The sequence below is a fragment of the Schistocerca gregaria genome, chromosome 1, assembly GCF_023897955.1.
Source record: "Schistocerca gregaria isolate iqSchGreg1 chromosome 1, iqSchGreg1.2, whole genome shotgun sequence".
Taxonomy (NCBI): domain Eukaryota; kingdom Metazoa; phylum Arthropoda; class Insecta; order Orthoptera; family Acrididae; genus Schistocerca; species Schistocerca gregaria.
The window spans coordinates 1,159,677,859-1,159,691,057 of record NC_064920.1 but is presented as its reverse complement, the minus strand read 5'-3'; the positions used below and the strand labels follow the sequence as shown (position 1 = coordinate 1,159,691,057).

The window sequence follows — 13,199 nt, the reverse complement described above, 5'->3', positions numbered from 1 at the left end:
TGCTGCGGTTAATTTTTCGTAGTCTGTGGTTTGTGTAATAACCGAGATCCGCAGCAGGAAGTCGGCGACAATGTTTTCGGCTCCCTTGGTATGCTTGATATCTGTAGTAAAGTGACTGATGTAGTCTAAGTGGCAGAATTGACGTGGAGAACAGTTATGTTGCGACTTACTGAATACAAAGGTTATTAGTTTATGCTCAGTGTAAACAGTAAATACTCTTGTCTCTACATAGGGTGAAAGTACTGGATAGCTTCATGTATTGTCACACGGTTCCGGACTGAAGCGCCTAGAGCCGCTCGGCCACCAGAGCTGCCTCACCACTAAAGCCACTGAGGCTAATTAATAACTATTTTCGAGAGGGTGTAATGCGTTGAAGAATATAACTTTATTTTTGGATGTCGTTGAACACAGGAACAATAACAAAGCCAAGATATATAAAAAGAGATGGCATAGTGCTAGAACAAAAGCAAAGAATAAACACATCATAAATAACCTTCATCACAGAATAAACGCCAAAGCTCACTGTGCGATTTAGTTTGTCACCTGGTGGTTCCTACAACTGTTTTATTGTTTGTTGTTTATGGCATTTATTTGCTCGAAGTCGGCCATAAATTAAGAAAAATATTGGCTCCTCGCGAAATTCTAGATGTAGTCACCCTCTTGTAACAGATCCATAAAAAGTCATGGGTGTCCGTCATATTCAGTAATTCTGTAAAAGAAGACTTACATTTGTAAATAAAAGATGAGCACATGTCCTTAAAACGCGGAATCAAAGAGTAGAGTATGAGAACCGTGTTTCTAATAGTTCACGTTTTCACACAACTGACAGCTATATTAAACATTTCCTGATATTAAGGTACGAAAAGGAACAAAAGCACGACTATTATAAGAAATTTTATTCCACCTTCTGATAAAAATGATCCGATTATTTAAAAGTACTTTTAATGTAATGATAGAGCATAAAGCAGTTAATATAGGGTCATAATTACTGAACTAGATGAAATAGCCGAGGGGCATGGTGGGAATTAGTATGTGCATGTGCACGCACCTTGTTGTTGTAGGCAATTTGCACGTGAAAATGTCACAGTACAGTGTGCCTAGTGTATAAGGGCCTGTGAAGGCCTTCCATGCGAGCAATGACAGTGGAACTGCAGCCCAAAGGAAGTTGGCGTCCGAGTTCAAACAGAAGACAACCAGTCCAAATGTGCTAACAATCAAAATTTTGATTCACAAGTTTGAGAGAACTGGTAGTGTTCGTGTGAGAGTGTTGGCAATGTCGGTCGTCCAAAAAAGGGTGAAAACGCCTGAAAACATCGAGAAGAAAAATGTAGTGTTACAAACTAGGCCCAGGAAATCGATCAGACGAGCTGCACAACAGGTGAGAATCAACTGGGAGACACTGCGACAAATTGTTGTTTAAGACTTGCATCTCTTCCCATACAAAATTCAAACCATCAGCCATTAAGCTCCAGAGCGGTTGCGTTTCGCCAACACTATTGTCGACAGAATTGACGAACAAGACTTTGATGTGAATGTGATTTGGTTTAGCGACGAAGTCCACTTTTATTGGGATGGGTTCATTAATAAGCAAAATTGGCGCATTTGAGGGCCTGAGAATCCGCGATCCGCGCTCGAGAAGTCTCTTCAGCCTAAATGGGCGAATGTGTAGTGTGCAATTTCCAGTCATGGAATAATCAGTGCGATATTCCTTGATGGCATGGTGACTACGGAATAGTACGTCAAGCTTTTGGAAGATGATTTCATCCCCACTATCCAAAGCAAACCCGATTTCGACAAGCTGTGCTCCATGAAAGACAAAGTTCGACCCCCTCGAAGCAGGAGAGTCTTTGATGTCCTGAAGGAGCACTTAGGGGACAGCATTCTGGCTTTGGGGTACCCAGAGACTGCATGGCCCTTGATTGGTCGCCACATTCTCTGGATTTCAACACATGTGACTCTTTTTTTGAGGGGCTATATTAGACGAGATGTGCAGCAATAACCCCAAAGCCATTTCTGAGCTGGAAACAGCCATTCTGGAAGTTACCCACTAGCGTTGATGGTGCGACACTTCAGCAGGTCACTGAGAATTTCGCTGTTCGTCTGTGCCACATCGTCGCCAAGGACGGCAGGCATATCGAACTTGGCATAACCTAAATCTGAATTTCTGTAGTGACGTTTACATGTTGAATAAAGTGTGTGCACACTGTAGTTTGCAACTGATTTATGTTTTTTCATATAGTTCAATAATTGTCACCCTGTACTTTCACCACATATGTTAACCATTGTGTGCTCACAACTGCAGTAGCAAAACATCATACAATTTCACCATATAAATTAACTATTATATGCTCATAATTGCAGTGGCAAAATCTTTAACTACCAACAATACTGAACGTAGGAATTTATTGTTATGTTCCTCTTAAAATACCATATTGTCACTGTTCACAGCACATGCAGCTTAGAAGAACACACGTCATGTTATTACAGTTGTTTGGTACCTACCACACATATTGAAATCACACTCTATTTCATTTTGCTGTCATTATAGCTGTGCATTTATTCCATTCAGATTTTAAAATACATAAATAATAACCTTGGGCCTTTTCCTACATACTATCCACAATTTCAGGCAATTCTTGATATTTTCCGTTGTAGCCCTCGCTGTGTTTCCATAAACATGGCCCCTCCTTGTACAGTTCATTAAACAGTAAAATTGTTGCTAATAATAACTTTATAGACATTTTCAGGCACTGAGAAACACACACATGGTAAAATTACTAACGCTAAAATCAAAACATTGCGACGGCACTTCGAAATTCACCTGAGAAAAACGATAATCGGCGGTGGGACACGGAAAGTGGCATCACAGCGTTAAGGTGACTTTAACTTTGGTTACATTGCTCAAAGTAGCGTCACAGAAGTTTAGCTGCTACCACCCCCAAATTCAGTGACGTCACTCGTGCAGCAGCTAAGTGGCAATACCTTTGTTCAATGGGTCAGACCGACTTGAACTCTTTCAGGGTAAGTGGTACAACAGGTGTACCACCATTTGTCCTTGCTTCAGTGCATGGTGGTACAAAAAAATGTACCACTTAATTGTGAAGTCCTGACTCTTCCAGCATGAAGGTAGGTTTTAAGAATCACCCACTGTGCGTAATTTGGTAGTTCCCACTGTGACAGGAGAGGTCAGAAGTAGTGTTGCCCCATGCAGTTCTGAATATTTTATAGACACTCGTGTCAATCTGTTTGCGCGGGCGCTAAAGACCTTGCCGTCGTGTGCAAAAACAAACATCACCAGCTCCATCATCTGCATGTGGCGATTATTGTTTCCTGCAATGTGTTGTTGGTTTTCGCCCAGTGCGATCGAGTGCGTAATTGTTCCCTCTTTAACATGATACATTGTTGATTCAACTGTTTATTACAGGTAAGATAATGATTGTTATATATTCAGTATCACTCTAGAATTCTCGGTTCTTAGATATATACTGTAGAAGACGAGTATTTCGTGAATAATTCAGAATCCAAAACATGTACCACCATGCTCCAACATTCCTCCACTATGTGAAATACTGCTTTGAAAATCGAGTAGTGTTACACATTTTGTTCATTGTTTGTGCAATAAAGTTGCATGGGAGTGTACATAAAGTTCATATATGTAATTTGAGGCGTTATCTTCCATTTCAGTTTATAATGAATCGTTTTAGGTAAGTACTGAAAGATGATGAAATAAATGGCCATACTCCTTACTGAAATACCTTCGAGTAAGACTTCATCAGACCAAGATGCAGATTTTATTGGTGACGACCCAGATTACTGTGTATCACATTCAGGAATGGTTATTTCTGAAACAAGCTCTTCAGACGAAAATGATACACCTGAGAAAATACACAATCAAACAATGGACTTGTCATGTTACTGTTTTGGTTGAACTGTATCCAGTTCAACTGCTGATTGAGAACAAGTACCAGCACATAATGCAGGTGACTAAATTGCAATTCCCACATATGTAACATCACATAAACAGCCTTCATAGTGGAGGAAACCAGAAAAACCCCTACAACCGCCCCCTATTTCCTCACTAACTGGTCCTGCTGCGCATGTGAGAGACTTAGAGGATTCTATTTCCTATTTGTTCAAATTTTTCGTATCCCATGATGTAATTCAGTAGACTGTTATGCAGACTAATCTTTATGCTGAACAGGAGTACCAGCAAAATTAGAAACATTACGAACACACAACATGCAGGGAGATGTAAACTTGTCTTGGCTTGAACATCGTCATGGGCGTAAAACGTCAGGCAAGTTACAGGGATTACTGGAGCTCTGCACCCAATCTTCGTGATTCCTACATTACTTCAATGAAGATTGTTAATAATTTTGGGTGGCTTTTGTCTCATTTAAAATCTAAATGACAACAGGTGCATGCCAAAGCAGGGTGAGGTGGGTTATGATAAGTTGTACATGTTACAACCGTTTTTGTCTATTGGTTTTGTCTATGGTGGGTGACAATTTCGGAAGTGCCTATTATCCAAGTGAATATGTAGGTGTAGGTGAGTCGATGATCAAATTTTAAGGCAGGCCATTCTCGAAGCAATACCTACCTAGAAACCAATAAAAAAAGTCAACAAAGTGAGGATGTTAGCAAATAAGTCTGGTTATGTACTAAAATTCGACATTTATATTGGTAAAATAGGCAACACATCGGAAAAAATGTCTTGGAGAGAGGGTAGTAAAAGAGCTGCTGACAGGTCTTCATGATACCTACGTTCGTTCAATGATGACTGTTAATAGTTTTGGGTTGCGTTTGTCTCATTTGAATCTAAATGGCAGCAGGTGCATGCCAAAGCAGGGTGAGGTGGTTTATGGTAAGCTTTAAAAGTTACAATAAGCAACACAACGAAAAAATGTCTTGGAGAGAGGATAGTAAAAGAACTGCTGACAGGTCTTGAAGGAAAAAATCATAGAGTTTTTTTTGATAGTTATTTCACCAGTATACAACTGATGGAGGATCTGAAAAGGAAACAAATGCATTTATATGGTAATGTCAATATATCAAGAAGGAATCTGCCTAAACTGTAACAAGACAAAGAATTGAAACATGATGAATACAACTGGGCTACAAGTGACATTGGGTTGTGTATTGTAGAATGGAAGAAGAAAAGAACAGTGCATTTATTATCAAGCTTTGATGACCTAAGAACCACAACAGAAGTACCGCCTGCCTACTGGTAGTTGAATACAATGAGAATATGAACTATGTGGATAAATTTGATCAAAGGAAATCAACATATGAAATTGATAGGAAGGCCATAAAATGGTTGCCTCGTATATTCTGGTATTCTATTGACGCAAATGCCATGAATGCCCTTGTAATTTACAAGAAACTGAAGCTTGAAACAATAACGACGAAGATTTTTCGGAGGAAAGTCTCCAGAAGTCTTGTGAGCAACGCCTTGGTTGCTTCAAGGAACAGAGGCAGGCGCCTGAGCAATCTAGTAGAAATTAGCAAAAAAAAAGCTCATGTGCGCAAAAGTTTGAGAACAGAAAGTTCAGCACACCAGTCACAAAGAACTACACGACGAAGATGTGCAAATTGCAGCACCAAGGTACCTCTCTGCTTAGAAAAACTAGTCTTGCTTCCAAGACTACCACACTGCTTGAAGAGTTACGAGTTGCAGGTTCCTCTATTTCTGCAAGAACAGATCCTGCATCCAATACTGCAATGTAACTTGAGGGGTGGTGGTACACATAATGTACCAGCATTGTTTTCGAAAGACTTTTTTGAAATATATCACAATTTCTATTAATGGTTTTATTATAATGAAATTATATTACTTTTAACCAAATTTTTATAAATTTGTTCAACAAATAAAAGTTTTGTGCATAAGGGTCGAAATTTGCCTCATACCCTTGTCCATGAAAGAGTTAAGCATCTCCACAGGTTCTAACCATGGGCAATGTTTCTGTGGAACAAACAAGCATCAAAGAGCTTAGCGGGGGTCGGAGGCCTGCACAAATTGTCAAGTATGAATACCTGTGCGAGAACACCGGCAACAGGCGTCTAAAGCCAGCGAAATGAGGCATGCTCAACTACCTGACCTACCGATAGATGGCTCTATCGTCAAGTTATCGCTAGTTTTAGACGCTGCTAACTACTCTTCACTGTCAGTATCCGTAAAAACCACAGTTAACCTATCTTCTCTGGTGATGTAGTTATTTTTCATATCTGTGAATGATGATTCGTTGCGAATGATAATGCCGATCCTTTGCTTGAATCTATTCCAAGTGATTTTATTATATTTTTATTTCCCTTGCCCCTCAAAGTATTTCTTCTCCAATAGTCATTACACACTATTTTTGTGTATGTGACGGTCCATATTGTAATCTTTTAGTACATAATTACAATGCCCAAATATCCTCAATGACGTCGTAGCGTAACAACTACGGTTTTTGGATAGTAATGTCAAGGTCCTGCGTTCTATACCCACGCAGTACTCACTGAAGTTTTTATCTGGTGTAAAGACCGTGTAGGAGGTTCCTTCTGCCTTGTGAAACCAGCAGAAAAGCTACTTGAATATAAAAGGAGCAAAACTGACACGCAAATCGCTAACGTAACGGTTTACGTCGAAAGACGCCGGCACGGTAGCTCAGCGTGTTCGGTCAGAGTGTTAGCTCCCCTCTGTAACAAATAACTGAGTCAACGGCTCAACACTGAACTTGAACGGGTGTCCTGGGACATCCGCTCCAAACAAATGCAACTAACAAAATGAGAACAATAAAAAAAAGCGCTCTGGACATGCCAGCACGGTAGTTCAGCGTGTTCGGTCAGAGGGTTAGCTGCCGTCTGTAATTAAAAAACTGAGTTAATGGGTCGACGACGAACTGAAACGGGTGTCTTGCGACGTGCGCCCCGAGTAGATACAACGAACAAAAAAAGAAAAGGTTAACGCGCGGGAATGCCCAACAGAAGCACACGGGTTCGCGCACGGATGGGTGAAAAAAAAAGGCTTGCTTCAGGAAAGGTGACACATTTGTTAACAGCAAAAGCATCAGCCTTTATTTTTTCGGCTTAGTGAGCGAGATGCTCTACGCATTACAACTATAGGTCTTATTCTTTCCAAGATTCCAGACCAGTTCTACAGAATTTAGGTCGAAACTGTGTGGCGGAACTAGGAAGGGAACCTTTCCTTGCAAGATTTTTTCACTATAGTTGGGGTCAATCCTGTTCTGCGCATGTACGTCACGCATTCTCCGACAACTAATATGCGTTCAGTACTGTTCTCAGATCTCTGCTGTGAAAGTGGTTGCCATCGTGAGCATTAAAAGCGACAGTAGTTATTCAGTAAACTTTTATTCCATTTCTTGCGAGTTGTCACGGTCGATTGTAGAGATAAGCAACAAATTCGCGGTAGGCAAGTGAGAATCATAATTTGTAGCAGACATGTTTTTTTCTAGCGCCGACCACGTGTATGCGCTTACGCCAATCGTCGCTTGAAACCGGCAAACAGTGCAATCCCCGTCCATCTGCGCGAACAGCCATCGTTCATAGATCAGACTATAGAATTAGCAGGAGTTGGAATTTCTTTGTCGCTCCGTATTACAGGCGTCGCAATGGATCATGGTAACGTGACCGTAGAGTCATCTATAGTTTGATCCTGTAGTTGACCCGAGACACCTGGACTCGCAAAGGATCATGGTAGCTTGACGCTAGACCCATCTATCGGTAGGTAAGGTAGTTGAGCATACCTCATTTCGTTGCTTTTAGAGTTTTGATGCCTGTGACTGTGAACACGGCATGGAGTCCAGACAGTGAAGTGTTTGTTTATTGTTGTGCGGCAGTGTTGTGGTGTGACGGTGAAGTGGCAGGTGCCCTGTGTGAGTATATATGTCTCTAGTGGTAATTTTTTCGGTTTGGTTGTTTTATTGTATTGTAAATTGCTCATTTTCTTTCAGTTTTAGTGCGGTTTCCTATGTCATGCTAACGATGTTCATAAATTGTGAGCGATGGGTTTTGCGAACAGGCTGGAAGATACTTAATTGCCGTACAAATAAATATTGAAGTAGAATACGAAGCGTGAATCCTCGATCGTGCGGCGTCTGATCACCAAACGAAAGGATCATCTTGCTTTTGTAACAGAGAGGGAAATTCACCGAATCTGTCAAGATTTCCTGTGATTCAAAATTTTAATTTCGGTAATAGAACCATATCTATCGTGATAAATTGCCTTGCTTTGTTTAGTCCATATGTCATTAATTGTACTACAGAATTCGTTGTGTACGTGATCTGCTAGCTTTACGTGTAACGAACCCCAAAAATAATTAAAATGACTCTCTTCAGTATCTCGATTATTAAACAGACGTGGCAGTAAACCTTTCATGGTGAATGAAGAAATTAGTTAAACAGCACGATATTTTTAATGTAATCAGTGTAATGAATGCCCCTAACTTTTGTTTTTGAAAGCCTTATTGGTATTTCAAAGTGGATTTGCTTCCTTTCAGTGGGTTAGTTCTGTGTTAAATGTTCCAAAATGGACAGCTTTGTTTAGTCAGTTTTGTTTGACATTTGAGTTATGTTTTGTTTTGAAACAATTACTGTAATAAAAGTAAAATAATCAGTATGTTTCTTCGTCATATTTCCAGTAAAGTTTAGTTAGTTATCTAAATTTGTAGAAATAAATCGTTCATTGAACTTGATATATTAAATATCTTATTTTTGTTTTACTTAACTTAGGTTCAATGCATTTTTAACTTACTGTTGATAGGTTTGAACATAAGGGACAAGGCCGCCACAAGTCAGTGTAAGGAATTGTAGTAACAATTGCTCCAAATATATTGCTGCCACAAATGGTTCCTAAAATATAACTAACACGGCATTGACTCAGTTATACCTGACATTAAAAACGAATAAATAAATATGAAGCTATATTATGCAGTTTACCAACATTCTATCAACTGATCAGAGCTTAAAATGTGAAAGAAGATGGAAAAGTGTCCCAAGGTTACTCCAGCTGATAGTGACAAGTGTTACTCTACAAACCACCCTGAAGTGTATGACAGAGGGTACTTCCCACTCTAATCTACACAAATCACAGTAAGAATGATTGTTTACATGTCTGTGCTGTGACAAGTCTAATTTTGTCTTCGCGATTCCTATGGGAGTGATACATGGAGGGTTGTAATATGTTCCTAGATTCGTCAATTACAGTTCTTCTAAAACCTTTCACAGTAGCTTTATGTGGGATATTTTGTCTGTCTTCAGGGATCTGTCAGTTACTTTCTTTCAACATCTGTATGGCACAGTCCCCTGGGTCGAACAGACCCATGACCATTCATGTTGCACTTCATTGTATCCAATCAATATCCTGTGATAGTCCCATTTGGAATGATTCCCATGTACATGGGCAATATTTTAGGATGTGTCGCACAAATATTTTGTAAGCACTCTTCTTTGTAGACTGACTGTACTTCCTTAGTTTCTACCATTGAAGCACAATTTGCCATGTGTGTTACTTATGAAGACTATGTGCCTGTTCAGTTTCATATGCCATATGGGTTGGCACGCCTAGGTATTTGTATGAGTTGATGGATTGCAACTGTAACTCATTGGTGTTACAGACATATAGTACTACGTGTTTCCATTTTTTGAAGTGCAATACTTTTTTCCTTGACATTTAAAGTAAGTTGCCAACTTTTGCACTTCTTTGAAACCTTATCAAGATCTGATGGAATATTTCAGATGGTGCAACATTTTAGATAACTGCATCGTCTACGAAAAGTCTGAGGATACTATTAACATATGACATGAACAACAAGGATCCCAACACACTTCTTGTGGAACACCCAAAGTTACTTAAATATGTGCCAATGACTAATCATCTAAGATAACTTGCCAAGTTCTCCCTACCAAAAAAATCCTCAATCCAATCACAAATTTCACTTGACACCCGATAGAATTACATTTTGGATAATGGGTGTACTGTGTTGCTGAGTCAACTTCTTGTGGAACACCCAAAGTTACTTAAACATTTGCCAATGACTAATCATCTAAGATAACTTGCCAAGTTCTCCCTACCAAAAGAATCCTCAATCCAATCACAAATTTCACTTGACACCCGATAGAATTACATTTTGGATAATGGGTGTACTGTGTTGCTGAGTCAAATGCTTTTTGGAAATTGAGAAATGCTGCATGTACCTGAATGTCTTGATCTGTGGCTTTCGGTATGTAAGGTAGGAAAAGTATGATCTACATTTTTGGACTCTGTGCCAACATGTGGAGGAGTGAATGTGTTGGAGATATCTCATTATTCTTGAGCTCAGAATATGTTCTAAGATTCTACAATGGATGTATGTGATGGATATTTTACTCGTTTTGTGGATCACTTCAGCTATCCTTCTTGTAAATGGGTGTGATCCATCCCCCTGGGATGGTTTTCGTGCGAGGGATTGATTGGTTGGTTGATTTAGGGAAGGGACCAAATAGAGAGTTCATCAGTCCCATTGGTTTAGGGAAGGATGTTGACCATGCCCTTTCAAAGGAACCATCAAGGCATTTTCCTGGAGCAGTTAAGGAAATCGTGGAAAACCTAAATCAGGATTGCCGGACGCAGGTTTGAAACGTCATCCTCCCAAATGCAGAGTCCAGTCTGCTAACCACTGTGCCACGTCACTTAGTGTGAGGGATATAAGGTAGTGTATAACAGAAAGAAGGTCTGTCTTGGCCACAAATTCAGTATAGAATATGATGGGAATCCCTTCAGGCCATAAAGCTTTTCTTCTGTTTTAGCTATTTTGTCACCCCCTGCAGATTTGTGGGTTAGAATAGGCTCACGGTATTCCTGACTGTCAAACGTTTTGGCCCTTATGTGATGGTCCCCTCTTTGGTTTGACCACCATATTTCAAAATTATTCCGAAGATCAAGCCAATTGGGGAAGGGCGCCTTACTTGGTGTCTTGTGTCCATTGTGCATTGAGACCTTTAGCCAACTTATTCGTCGTTGCATTGCAGTCCCGCTCACTCTCCATCTCTTGGGCGAGGATACATTCCTGGGTGCAATTTCCGCCGTGCCGTCTGCAGTGTTGCTTTCTGCGATGACAACGACCATGGACTACTTGCTACCTAATATCCAGCATGGTAGCCAGTCCATTGTGTTGGAGCCGCCATGTACCCTGTTGGTTGTAGCTCCCTGACAACACAGGGATCACACTGCTGATGCCTGCGCCGTTAACTCCTCACGTATGCCAAGAAGTAGATGCCTATCTCCCTGGGGCAGGCATCAGGACTCCTGGCAATGGCCATCCTGCCAGGTGGTTCTTGCTGTGGCTGGGTGGCACCCTTGGGGAGGGCCCTTGGTCGGAGTAGGTGGCATCTGGGTGGATGACATGAAGTGTAGTGTGGCACATCTTCTCATGCTGGTGGCCAACCACTAGCAGTCTCTAAGTGTTTGAGGGCTCACTTTAATGCAAACTTGTATGACCCCAAATTGTTCCCTTCCCTGGCCTCACCACGCCATGGGAGGAACGAAAGGCTATGAATGACAGTGAGACGTATTCGCCCCGGTATCTAGTCTTTACGAGAGCTGATGGGGCATCCTTTGTGTCCCTGAAGCCTCAGTTCTTCGTAGGGCATTTAGAGGACAAGTTTGCGGAGGTGAAAGGCTTGTCAAAAATGTGGTCCGGGTCAGTCTTGATTGAAACAGCGTCCTCTGCCTGGTCACTGACATTACTCACTTGTAAGAAGCAGGAGGGGGGGGGGGGGGGGTGTTTCTGTTGCCATCACACCCCATAAAAGCTTAAATATGGTCCAGGGCATTATCTTTCACAGAGACCTTCTTTTAAAGTCTGATGATGAGCTGCGTGCCAACTTAGAGGGACGAGATGTCCATTTCGTCTGGTGTGTCCATCAGGGTCCGAGGGATAATTAGGTTTCCACCGGTGCCTTCATCTTGGGCTTCGAGGGTGACACATTATCCGAGAAGGTGACAGTGATGGTCTACCGCTGTGACTTCAAGCCATATATCCCTCCTCCAATGTGGTGCTTCAAGTGTTGGAAGTTTGGCCATATGTCTTCCCGCTGTGCTTCCAGCCTCATATTGGTTGTCCATCCCATCCCGATACTCCATGTGCCCCGCCTCCCATCTGTGTCAACTGCGGAGAGCACCATCCCCCTTGCTCACCGGGCTGTAAGATTCTACAGAAGGAACGGAAAATAATAGAATACAAGACCTTGGACTGACTGACCTACACTGAGGCTAAATGGAAATATGAACGGCTTCATCTTGTGCGCATGACGTCATCTTATGCCATCACTGTCACTCCTGTTACAGCTCCATCCGTTGCGCCACATACAGTCAGCTCTCAAAACTGAAAGACCACACCTACCCCCTTGATGGTGGGGGGTGCTTCCCTCCCTGTTGCTCCTGCACCTCCTACCTCGCCCCCCCCCCCCCCCCCCCCAACCTTCGGGGGCACCAGTCCCCAATTCTAAGCCGAAGAAGTGTAAGTCTTCTTTGGCTTCTCTCGCTAGGAAGGGATCCCTTGGGTCATTCCCTTCCCAGGTTCCTACCAGTGGCAAATCAGACACCGCCCAGTGGCTGAAGAAGCCCCACGTAGCTGGTCGTAGGGCTTCACGGTCCTCTTCAGTTCCGGAGACTGAATCAAAGCAGCTCTCCCAGCAAGGGCAACCAAAGGAACAGTGTGAGAAACCAAAATCGAAGACCCCCTAAGACCAAGGAAATTTCGGTGGCAACCACTCCACCGCCACCTACAAGCTCTGCATCTAAGGATGTGGTGGAGATTCTGGCATCTGCTGAGGACCTAGATCTCACCAGTCCCTCAGACATGACGGATGTCACTCCCATTGGCACTCAATCGTGGTTGGTGATCCAGTGACATAATCTGCCTCCTTGGTCCCTTCATGCTATTCTTGGCCATGGACAATGTCATCCTCCAGTGGAACTGCGGCAGTTTTTTCCACCATCTTGCAGAGCTCCAACAACTTCTCAACCTTTACCCCTTCAGGAAACTTGGTTTCCCCCGATGCAAACCCCTGCCCTCAGTGGCTGTCGGGGTTATTATAAGAACCGGGCAGCTTATGAGATGGTATCTGGGGCGTCTGCATCTACATCCTTCACTCTCTTTACAGCGAGTCTGTCACTCTACAAACACCTTTAGAGGCTGTCGCTGTTACGGGTGTGGATG

General features: G+C 42.0%; 1 protein-coding gene across 4 annotated transcripts in view; it reads left to right on the top strand.

Annotated features, from left to right (window-relative positions):
• The first annotated feature begins 7,593 nt into the window (after positions 1 to 7,593).
• The window catches only part of LOC126284091 (integrator complex subunit 1), a 292,520-nt gene continuing 286,914 nt past the window's right edge, over positions 7,594 to 13,199 (top strand). The window contains exons 1-2 of one of the 4 annotated variants that reach the window (XM_049982751.1): positions 7,594 to 7,874; positions 7,953 to 8,192. The gene's annotated coding sequence lies outside the window, so the exon portion shown is untranslated. The remainder of the gene's footprint in view (positions 7,875 to 7,952; positions 8,193 to 13,199) is intronic. The other 3 variants (XM_049982766.1, XM_049982744.1, XM_049982760.1) reach the window with 3 other exon arrangements.